The 9,099-nt window shown below is 40.8% G+C and overlaps 1 pseudogene across 1 annotated transcript; it reads right to left on the bottom strand.

The window, feature by feature from the left end:
* Positions 1-490: 490 nt before the first annotated feature.
* LOC307121822 (major histocompatibility complex class I-related gene protein-like) lies at positions 491-9,092 on the bottom strand (annotated as a pseudogene). Its single transcript has 6 exons — positions 8,948-9,092; positions 3,036-3,293; positions 2,610-2,888; positions 2,239-2,511; positions 2,035-2,152; positions 491-522 (listed from the first exon to the last, which is right to left on the bottom strand). The product of its transcript is annotated as a major histocompatibility complex class I-related gene protein-like (transcript).
* Positions 9,093-9,099: the final 7 nt, after the last annotated feature.

The raw sequence follows: 9,099 nt of genomic DNA, 5'->3' as shown, positions 1-9,099 counted from the left end.
ATGAGCATGACCTTTCTTAAGAAAATTACCTTTTTATATTTTTATATTAAAGGATCATATGTACAGACATTGCATCATCAAAACATCAACAGTTAAATGAATAAAACTGGTGGTGAGTGATAATTGCTCATATAATGTACATTTTTCTGAAACTTTTTCACAACTTTGCATTATAAGTCAACAAATAAAAAGAGTTACAATAATCAACAGTGACCGTTGCATACATAGTATTGACAGTGAATTATAGTGGGGATTGTGTAGGGCTGGTCACATAAATAAATTAGTGGGAATATTGAAATGTATGAAGAAGGTATTATCTGATGTTACTTTAAATATTGAAATACTTTGAAAATATTACTGTTGTATACAGTAAATGTAATCATTAGAATACGGACAATTGTGGGGAAAGACCAGCTAAACATTAATTGTGTGTTTTAAAAAACAAACATATTGTAACTGTATTGTACATTATAAACTTTAAAATAGTATTTTACTTGCAAGGCTTAGCTTTATTTAGAGGAACTATTAAAAAGAAAAAAATAATCTGGATAAAAGATATTCACATATCGACTGAAGTCAGCACAAAACTTAAGCACAAAATTGTAAAGTAATGTAAAATTAGAAAAAAAAGATATTTTAAAATGTAAAAACAGGAGCAGTATTAAACAATAATTCTGCATTACATAATAAATGTTACATTTTTTATATTTCAGGATATACAAAGATCCAAGTTTAGAGGTAGATTCCATCTTTTGCATATTTTCAAAAAGAAATATATATACACTCACCTAAAGGATTATTAGGAACACCTGTTCAATTTCTCATTAATGCAATTATCTAATGTTCTAATCAACCAATCACATGGCAGTTGCTTCAATGCATTTAGGGGTGTGGTCCTGGTCAAGACAATCTCCTGAACTCCAAACTGAATGTCAGAATGGGAAAGAAAGGTGATTTAAGCAATTTTGAGCGTGGCATGGTTGTTGGTGCCAGACGGGCCGGTCTGAGTATTTCACAATCTGCTCAGTTACTGGGATTTTCACACACAACCATTTCTAGGGTTTACAAAGAATGGTGTGAAAAGGGAAAAACATCCAGTATGCGGCAGTCCTGTGGGCGAAAATGCCTTGTTGATGCTAGAGGTCAGAGGAGAATGGGCCGACTGATTCAAGCTGATAGAAGAGCAACTTTGACTGAAATAACCACTTGTTACAACCGAGGTATGCAGCAAAGCATTTGTGAAGCCACAACACACACAACCTTGAGGCGGATGGGCTACAACAGCAGAAGACCCCACCGGGTACCACTCATCTCCACTACAAATAGGAAAAAGAGGTTACAATTTGCACAAGCTCACCAAAATTGAACAGTTGAAGACTGGAAAAATGTTGCCTGGTCTGATGAGTCTCGATTTCTGACATTCAGATGGTAGAGTCAGAATTTGGTGTAAACAGAATGAGAACATGGATCCATCATGCCTTGTTACCACTGTGCAGGCTGGTGGTGGTGGTGTAATGGTGTGGGGGGATTGTTTTCTTGGCACACTTTAGGCCCCTTAGTGCCAATTGGGCATTGTTTAAATGCCACGGCCTACCTGAGCATTGTTTCTGACCATGTCCATCCCTTTATGACCACCATGTACCCATCCTCTGATGGCTACTTCCAGCAGGATAATGCACCATGTCACAAAGCTCGAATCATTTCAAATTGGTTACTTGAACATGACAATGAGTTCACTGAACTAAAATGGCCCCCACAGTCACCAGATCTCAACCCAATAGAGCATCTTTGGGATGTGGTGGAATGGGAGCTTCGTGCCCTGGATATGCAACCCAAAAATCTCCATCAACTGCAAGATGCTATCCTATCAATATGGGCCAACATTTCTAAAGAATGCTTTCAGCACCTTGTTGAATCAATGCCACGTAGAATTAAGGCAGTTCTGAAGGCGAAAGGGGGTCAAACACAGTATTAGTATGGTGTTCCTAAAAATCCTTTAGGTGAGTGTATATGTATATTCAGTTCTTGTCATACCTGCACGTCGTCTTTTCCATGCAGTTATAGCAGTTGCAGCTCCAAACACCATCATCAGAGCCAAAACCGTCAGAACTGAAGGAAATCACTGATTTAAATGGTTCCCCGTGATCAAACTCTGAAACATGAAACACAGACTGAGAGATTTACTTTAATTCTTTATGTTTTGATTATTAGATTGTGTTTTCTGTAAGAGCTCATTACCCAAAGTGACGTCCAGTTTGTTGTCCAGACTGAGGTGTGTGGCAGAGCAGGTGTATGTGTGTTTGTCTGCACTGATCTTCAGACTCTTCCTCATCTGGTACGTCCCGTCACCATTGGGCAGCAGATCTCCTCCAGTGATCTCATGATCAGATACAGGCTGCCCATCTCTCAACAGGGTCAGGTTGATGTGACGAGGGTAAAATCCTGTTGCCAAACAACTCACACGAAACCCAGAAGACAGTTCTTTCTGGAGGAGCCTGACTCTGGGTTTCACTGTGGAAAAAAGGTAACAGAAAGATATTATTATTTCAGTAGGCCTATATATTGGCCTGAGTAATTCAATGGGAACACTTGTTATTCAGTAATTATACCTTTTCTATTGACTTGATTTCTCCTTTTTTCAAGGTAACCCTTGAGTGTTTTGATGCAGAATGGCTGGTATAAATGTTCATGATTCCACATGCTGATTTTAAGATGGACGTTCAGCACAAGAGAAGATATGTTTAAATTACCCTGGTATGTGAAGTTCTTGTCAACATAAAGCAGCTCATCTGTGGTGGAGCCTCTGACAGCATCCCGTGTGATCATTTGTCCCGGTTCACCATCGTCCCTCAGTTCACACACAACCAGCCTCTGAAGGGCAAGAACACCTTTAATGGAGAGATAAAGTTTTAAGGTAGTGTTAAAATCATAAAACAAAACAATCATAGTGATAACTAATAATGATAATACTTTATTATTATTGCACAAAATACTGTATTTGTATTATGTTGTCAAGCATTTTTGATTGTACTTACTGTAAGTTTTATTAAAAAATGTTGTTGCTACTACCCATTTTTCCATAAAAGATGTTTGTATGTTGTCACTTATGGTGAGGAGAACATTTGAATTGAACACGTCATCTTCAGTTGTTGTATTTCCTCTTGGAATGAGAGTCTTCGTCTCACCGCTATAGTACATAATTCTGACATCATCCAACATCGCTACATAACTAAATTCAGGAAATGACGTTTGTCCTTTAATGTATATTGCATGCATCCACAAAGAGTGAGAGCCTGTGAAAAATAACATAAAATGGATGGAAACATTTTCCAATTTATACACAAAATGATATTACTGTATCAATAGTTGTTAGCCTGTGTTATTTAGTTCTATATTTGTTTCCCATTTGCAGATTGGAATTAAAATGTTTTCCCATATGTTTAATACTGTATGTTCATTTAACTAAACACATTTTGTAACTACTTTTTCCCCCAATCTATATACACAAGACTAAAAATACATCTAGGTCTACCCCAGATGACCAGATAAATCTTCCCATCTGAGTTTTGCTTCCTCCCAAAGTTTTTTTTACGGAGTTAACAGTTGCTATGCAACCAGGACATTTTGAAACCAAATATGTACATTTACTCTGGAGTAAAAATGTAGAGGTGTACTGGTGAAATGTATTCTTGTCTTTGAATCTTTTCAAACAAATACGTATATATTAAGCAGGAAGCAATGGGAAAAAAGGGTAAAGACTCTTAACTCACTCAATCACTTGCTTAAAAATAACACCAAATATTAAAACCTCAAAAGTCTATAAGCAAGCTCACAGACTATTAATTTGGGTTGTTTTCATCAAAAGGCCACTGGAAGCACATTGTTGTTCTGTTTAGCCCTTGATCGACCCTATTTTTCCAGATTTTTAACTGAAGTAAATATGAAATAAGTCTTTTGAAATCTTATCTTTTGGAGCAGCTATTGGAAGTGAAAGCAGAAAAAGAAGAATGTTTTCCATATTACTGACACAATGGTACTGTATGCATTCAGTCCAGGCTCACCTGTAAATGATCAACACTGAAATAAACCACAGTTTAGTTCCACACTTGTGGGAAGTAAGAGTGTGTTCACTGAGCTCTTCAGCTGTTAATGTTTTGCTATAGTCATGAAAAATGAATGCTTCTGATAGATAACCTTTACACCATAAACAGGCCTTGCCTTCCCCTTTCACATTTGTATGAAACTTTTCTGACTAAGAACAGGCCACTGATAGATTTTAGATCTTAACTGACAGTTTAACAGAATATATGTTGCTTTGTGTCGAGACATTCACATAAATGTCACAATATTTTTTTTTTTTTTTGCCTAGCAACGAGGGGGAGAGGACGCTGGCGTTGTCTGTTCGCCGCTTTTCCACCCGACTTTGGTTTAAATTGTAATGTTAGATTTAGATTTTATTTAATTTTTTGTTATCATAACTAGTAAAATCAGTCAGTGCTAATATTGGGACCGTTTTTTTTGGATCTTATCGTCTCAGATGACTCCACTCGGCTGTTTACAGTTGGTCGTTGGCAGTTTGAATGGATTTACTCATGACAGGAGAGGACGCCCGTTGTTACGTCTAAAAACTTTTTTTTTTTTTTTTTTATGGATTGTTACGGCTTGCTTCTAATCTGAAGGACATTTACTCACCTACCAAACTACACATTTCAGCTGGAGATCAGATCAGACACTCGCCCCTTCTCCGTTTTCTCTAACTGAAAACCCTCTACCGTGCAACAGTTGTTATTATGGTATAAGCATAACGTTTATCGACCAGTAATACGTTCAGTAAGTCTTACTAGTGTTGCTGCTCACTAGTAAACATTGTGGATTTGTATGTGTTCTGTACGGATTCCACCGACTCAAGCGGCTGTTTGCCTACCAGTTGCTATCGCTTGGGGATTCCCGTGACTGTTCGTCGCTACCCGTTGCCGTGGGGCTTTCGCCTAGGGTCGCTGCCGATGATCGTGAGGTGTTCACCCATTGTCACGGTTGTTTGCTTGCTGTGTCTGTTGGCTTTAGGCTTGTTTGAGATGCGCCTCGCCTCGCCTGCAGTTCAGCCGAGACTAGGCGGCTGCAGTGAGGGGAGGAGTGAAAAAAGTGCAGGCAAGCCGGACAGTTCTCTCTTCTCGTATGTGGATCAGACACCTGCGAGATCAAAGGCGGATATCGCGGGATTCACACTCGTGCGCTTTGTTGCTGATAAACTGGATGTAATTTAAGTTCTGTTACTTTTATATGAAAATAAATATTATGAACAAGACACCCAAAGTTTTTGTTATTCATTTCCATTCGAAAGACGTGTTTATCAATCATTTTTACTTTAATTAGGCCTACATACATGTTTGTAGGCTATATATATATATATATTTATAAATATGACAACAATCACATAACCCACAGAGAGATCGCCTTTTTTAGAGAGTTTGGGAATATTCACACCTAAAAACATGATATCAGAGTTTTAAAATCAAACATTTTTAAAAAGAACCATACATCACGGTTGTTTAAACCAATAAGCATTAAGCTGTGTCGTCAGGAAGTCGTTTCCCATCATGCTTTTGCTCCGCGCAGTCTGTGGAGAGCAGCTGCGCTCGACTGCAGAATCCGACACATCCGCCTTTCGCTCGCGAGAGTTTTTTGACATACGTCGGCATGACATCAGAGCAAGGCGGACCGCCCTCGGACACTTTTCTAACCGGAATGCATCTCGCGCTGATCACCGGTGATCGGTTCTGCGCAGATTTTGCTCATCTCAAACAAGCCTATTCCTATGTGCATCACGGGCGTGGCTTGCGGCTAGCAGACCACTCTCCACGACTGGCATAATGCTGAACTACTCAGCCATTCAACTTCAGAAATTCAACAACTATACCACTCCATCGTGTACATCAGTCATTAAACAACTTGGACTCCTTCGCCGGCCCCGTTACATTCACAGAAGTTGCCGTCGAAAGTTTGTTTTCTCCCGGTCTGATCACAACATCTCATCCATCTGGTCCGGCGTGCGCACCGTCGCTTCTCGAACACGTCATCAGGGCGCCGTCACTCCTAGGACTAGTAGCGCTGGAGTTTCCGTGACAACGCTACGCACTGACTTGGATGGAAACCGGAGAAAACATGGAGTGGAGGTGTTTCTCAATGTCAAGGATCCTTCCTCTGCAGGACTGATCCTTCCAAGTCACTTCCTTCAGAGGCTAGGCGAGGCTCCTCTTTAGCATTCGGAGAACAGGTAAATGGAACAGGCTAGCAAGTGCACGTCAGCCTCATTACGTCAGTGAAAAGGTCCGTTAGCGTCCGTTATCAATAACGTCATTTGTATACGGTTGTAATTTGTACTGGCATTTACAAGTTAAAATTTACTTATATTTACTACGGTTATAACAAATGTTTGGTAACGTAAATACTTACACTTGAAAGCATATTGCCCCGTTAACGCTCCGACTCTGCCAACGTCCGATAATTTTTATTTTTTGAACAAGATAGCAAAGCTGCGCGCATTGGATTGTGGGTGATTTGAGAACGCTAAGTGCGCGAAGGCTACTCGTATGCATCCTTTCCTGTATATGGCATATTTTTCGAACGAAGGACTCAGACCTTGGTTGAATTTCCGAGGATCCTCGACATTGGAACAGTCCTTCGACAGACGTCGATGACGTAGCATCCTCGGAATTCAGGTTTCCGAGGATCCTTCCTTGACATTGAGAAACGCCCAGAATCTCAGTTTACTTCGGCCAATACAGAGACACACTGTTGCAACGAATATCAAGATTGAACTTTTTAATGCACAATCCATCACAAACAAATCTTGCCTCATACATGATCATATTCTAGAAAAGTGTTTAGATATGATGTGCCTTACAGAAACCTGGCATCAACCAGATGTTTATTCTGTTTTAAATGAGACCTGTCCCCCTGGTTACTGCTATTTACAGAAAGCCCGCAGCACAGGGCGTGGTGGTGGTCTGGCTGTCATCCAACGAAGTGATCTGATCTTGTCCCCTATAACCCTGCCTGAGCTGACTTCGTTTGAATGCCTTGCATTTAAATGTAAGCACCCTCTTTCCACTACGATACTTCTTATTTACCGGCCACCAAAACCAAACCCATCATTCATCCCAGAGATGTCCAATCTTCTTTCAACTTTCTGTATAATGTCTGCTAATATCATCATACTTGGAGATATGAATATTCACGTCAACTCTTCAACCTGCCGTTTTGCAGCAGAATTTCTCCAATTACTCGACTGTTTTAATCTGACACAACTTGTCGATGCCCCCACTCATACCAGGGGTCACACTCTCGATCTAGTCATTACAAACTCTGTTTCTCTCAGCAATCTTCTGGTGTATGATCTGGGAGTTTCTGATCATAAGGCCATCTCCATGAAGATGTCTTCACTATCCAGCCTCATCAAGCCCAAACGCCAAATCTGCTTCAGAAATCTGAAAAACATCAACCTAGAGACTATGGCATCCGATCTCCAGCATCTCCTTTCTGTAAACTGTCTACCACTCATGGATTCAGTGGACTATTACAATAACACCCTCAGAAGCATTCTGGATCTTCATGCCCCGGTAAAAACCAGAACAGTCACTTTCACCCAATCAGCACCCTGGTTTACCAGTGAACTATGAAAAATGAAGACAGCTGGGCGTGCCATTGAGAGGAGATTCAAAACCACAGGTCTCACTGTGCACAAGCTCGCTTTTCGGGAACACCGAAAGGACTATTCAAAGTCACTTATGGAGGCACGGTCAACTTACTACTCAAACCTCATCAGAAATAGTCCCGGAAACTCCAAACAGCTATTCTCCACCATAAACCATCTACTCAAACCACAAACCCCCTCACTTACAGAAACTACAGAAGAGCACTGTAATAATTTCCTGGATTTTTCAAAACAAAAATAGACTCAATTCACTCTACCTTTCCTGGATCCTCACCACTATCCACCCTGACTATGCACTCACAGCCTGTAATTTCGGAGCCCCTACATCGCTTTCCAGAAATCTCACAGCAAGAGGTTGAGACGATAATTAAAAAGATGAAACCTACCATCTGTGCCCTCGACCCTTTTCCTTCAGCTCTAGTGAAAGTAAACACCTCTGTCCTAAGTCCTCTGATTACCACTATAATAAACAACTCCCTCCAGTCTGGCAATGTTCCATCTGCCCTAAAAACTGCCATAATCAGACCACTTCTCAAAAAACCCACCCTTGACCCAGATTATAGCAAATGATAGGCCCATTTCCAATCTCCCATTCCTCTCCAAAGTACTGGAAAAAGTTGTAGCTTCCCACCTCCAGGATCATCTCAAATACAACAATCTTTTCGAAAAATTTCAGTCTGGCTTCCGCTCTGCACACAGTACGGAAACGGCCCTGGTTAGAGTCACAAATGACCTACGGATGACAGCTGATGCAGGTTCACCATCCCTCCTCATTCTCCTCGATCTGTCTGCTGCATTCGATACAGTGGATCATGGTATACTCCTTAACCGGTTGCATCAAACCACTGGACTCACTGGCACTGCTCTTAACTGGTTTAAATCGTACCTCACTAGCAGAACAGAGTACATTTCACTTGGAAGTGCAAGGTCCCGGCAACACACAGTTACCTGCGGGGTTCCTCAGGGGTCAGTCCTTGGCCCCATTCTCTTCATCATTTACATCCTCCCCCTCGGCCATGTCATTAGCCGCTATGGAGTCTCATTTCACTGCTATGCTGATGACACACAACTGTACATGAAATCAGAAACACACACCTCTATTTCACCAACATCAACTCCGTCTTCAACACTCACCGCCTGTCTGGAGGAGATACGGATGTGGATGAAGCACAACTTCGTCCAGTTAAACAGCTCTAAAACTGAGGCAATTCTTGTTGGCACTCCACATCAAACCCAGTCTTCCTCCATAACTGGTATAACACTCTCTGGTCATGACATTCCCCTCTCCACAACTGTCACCAATCTTGGTGTAAGATTTGATCCACAACTCAGCTTTGAAGCCCATATCAAAAACCTCTCCAAAACATCTTTCTACCATCTCAGAA

Source organism: Gobio gobio, assembly GCF_949357685.1.
Source record: "Gobio gobio genome assembly, chromosome: 25".
NCBI lineage: Eukaryota > Metazoa > Chordata > Actinopteri > Cypriniformes > Gobionidae > Gobio > Gobio gobio.
This window is presented reverse-complemented; position numbering and strand designations above follow the sequence as displayed.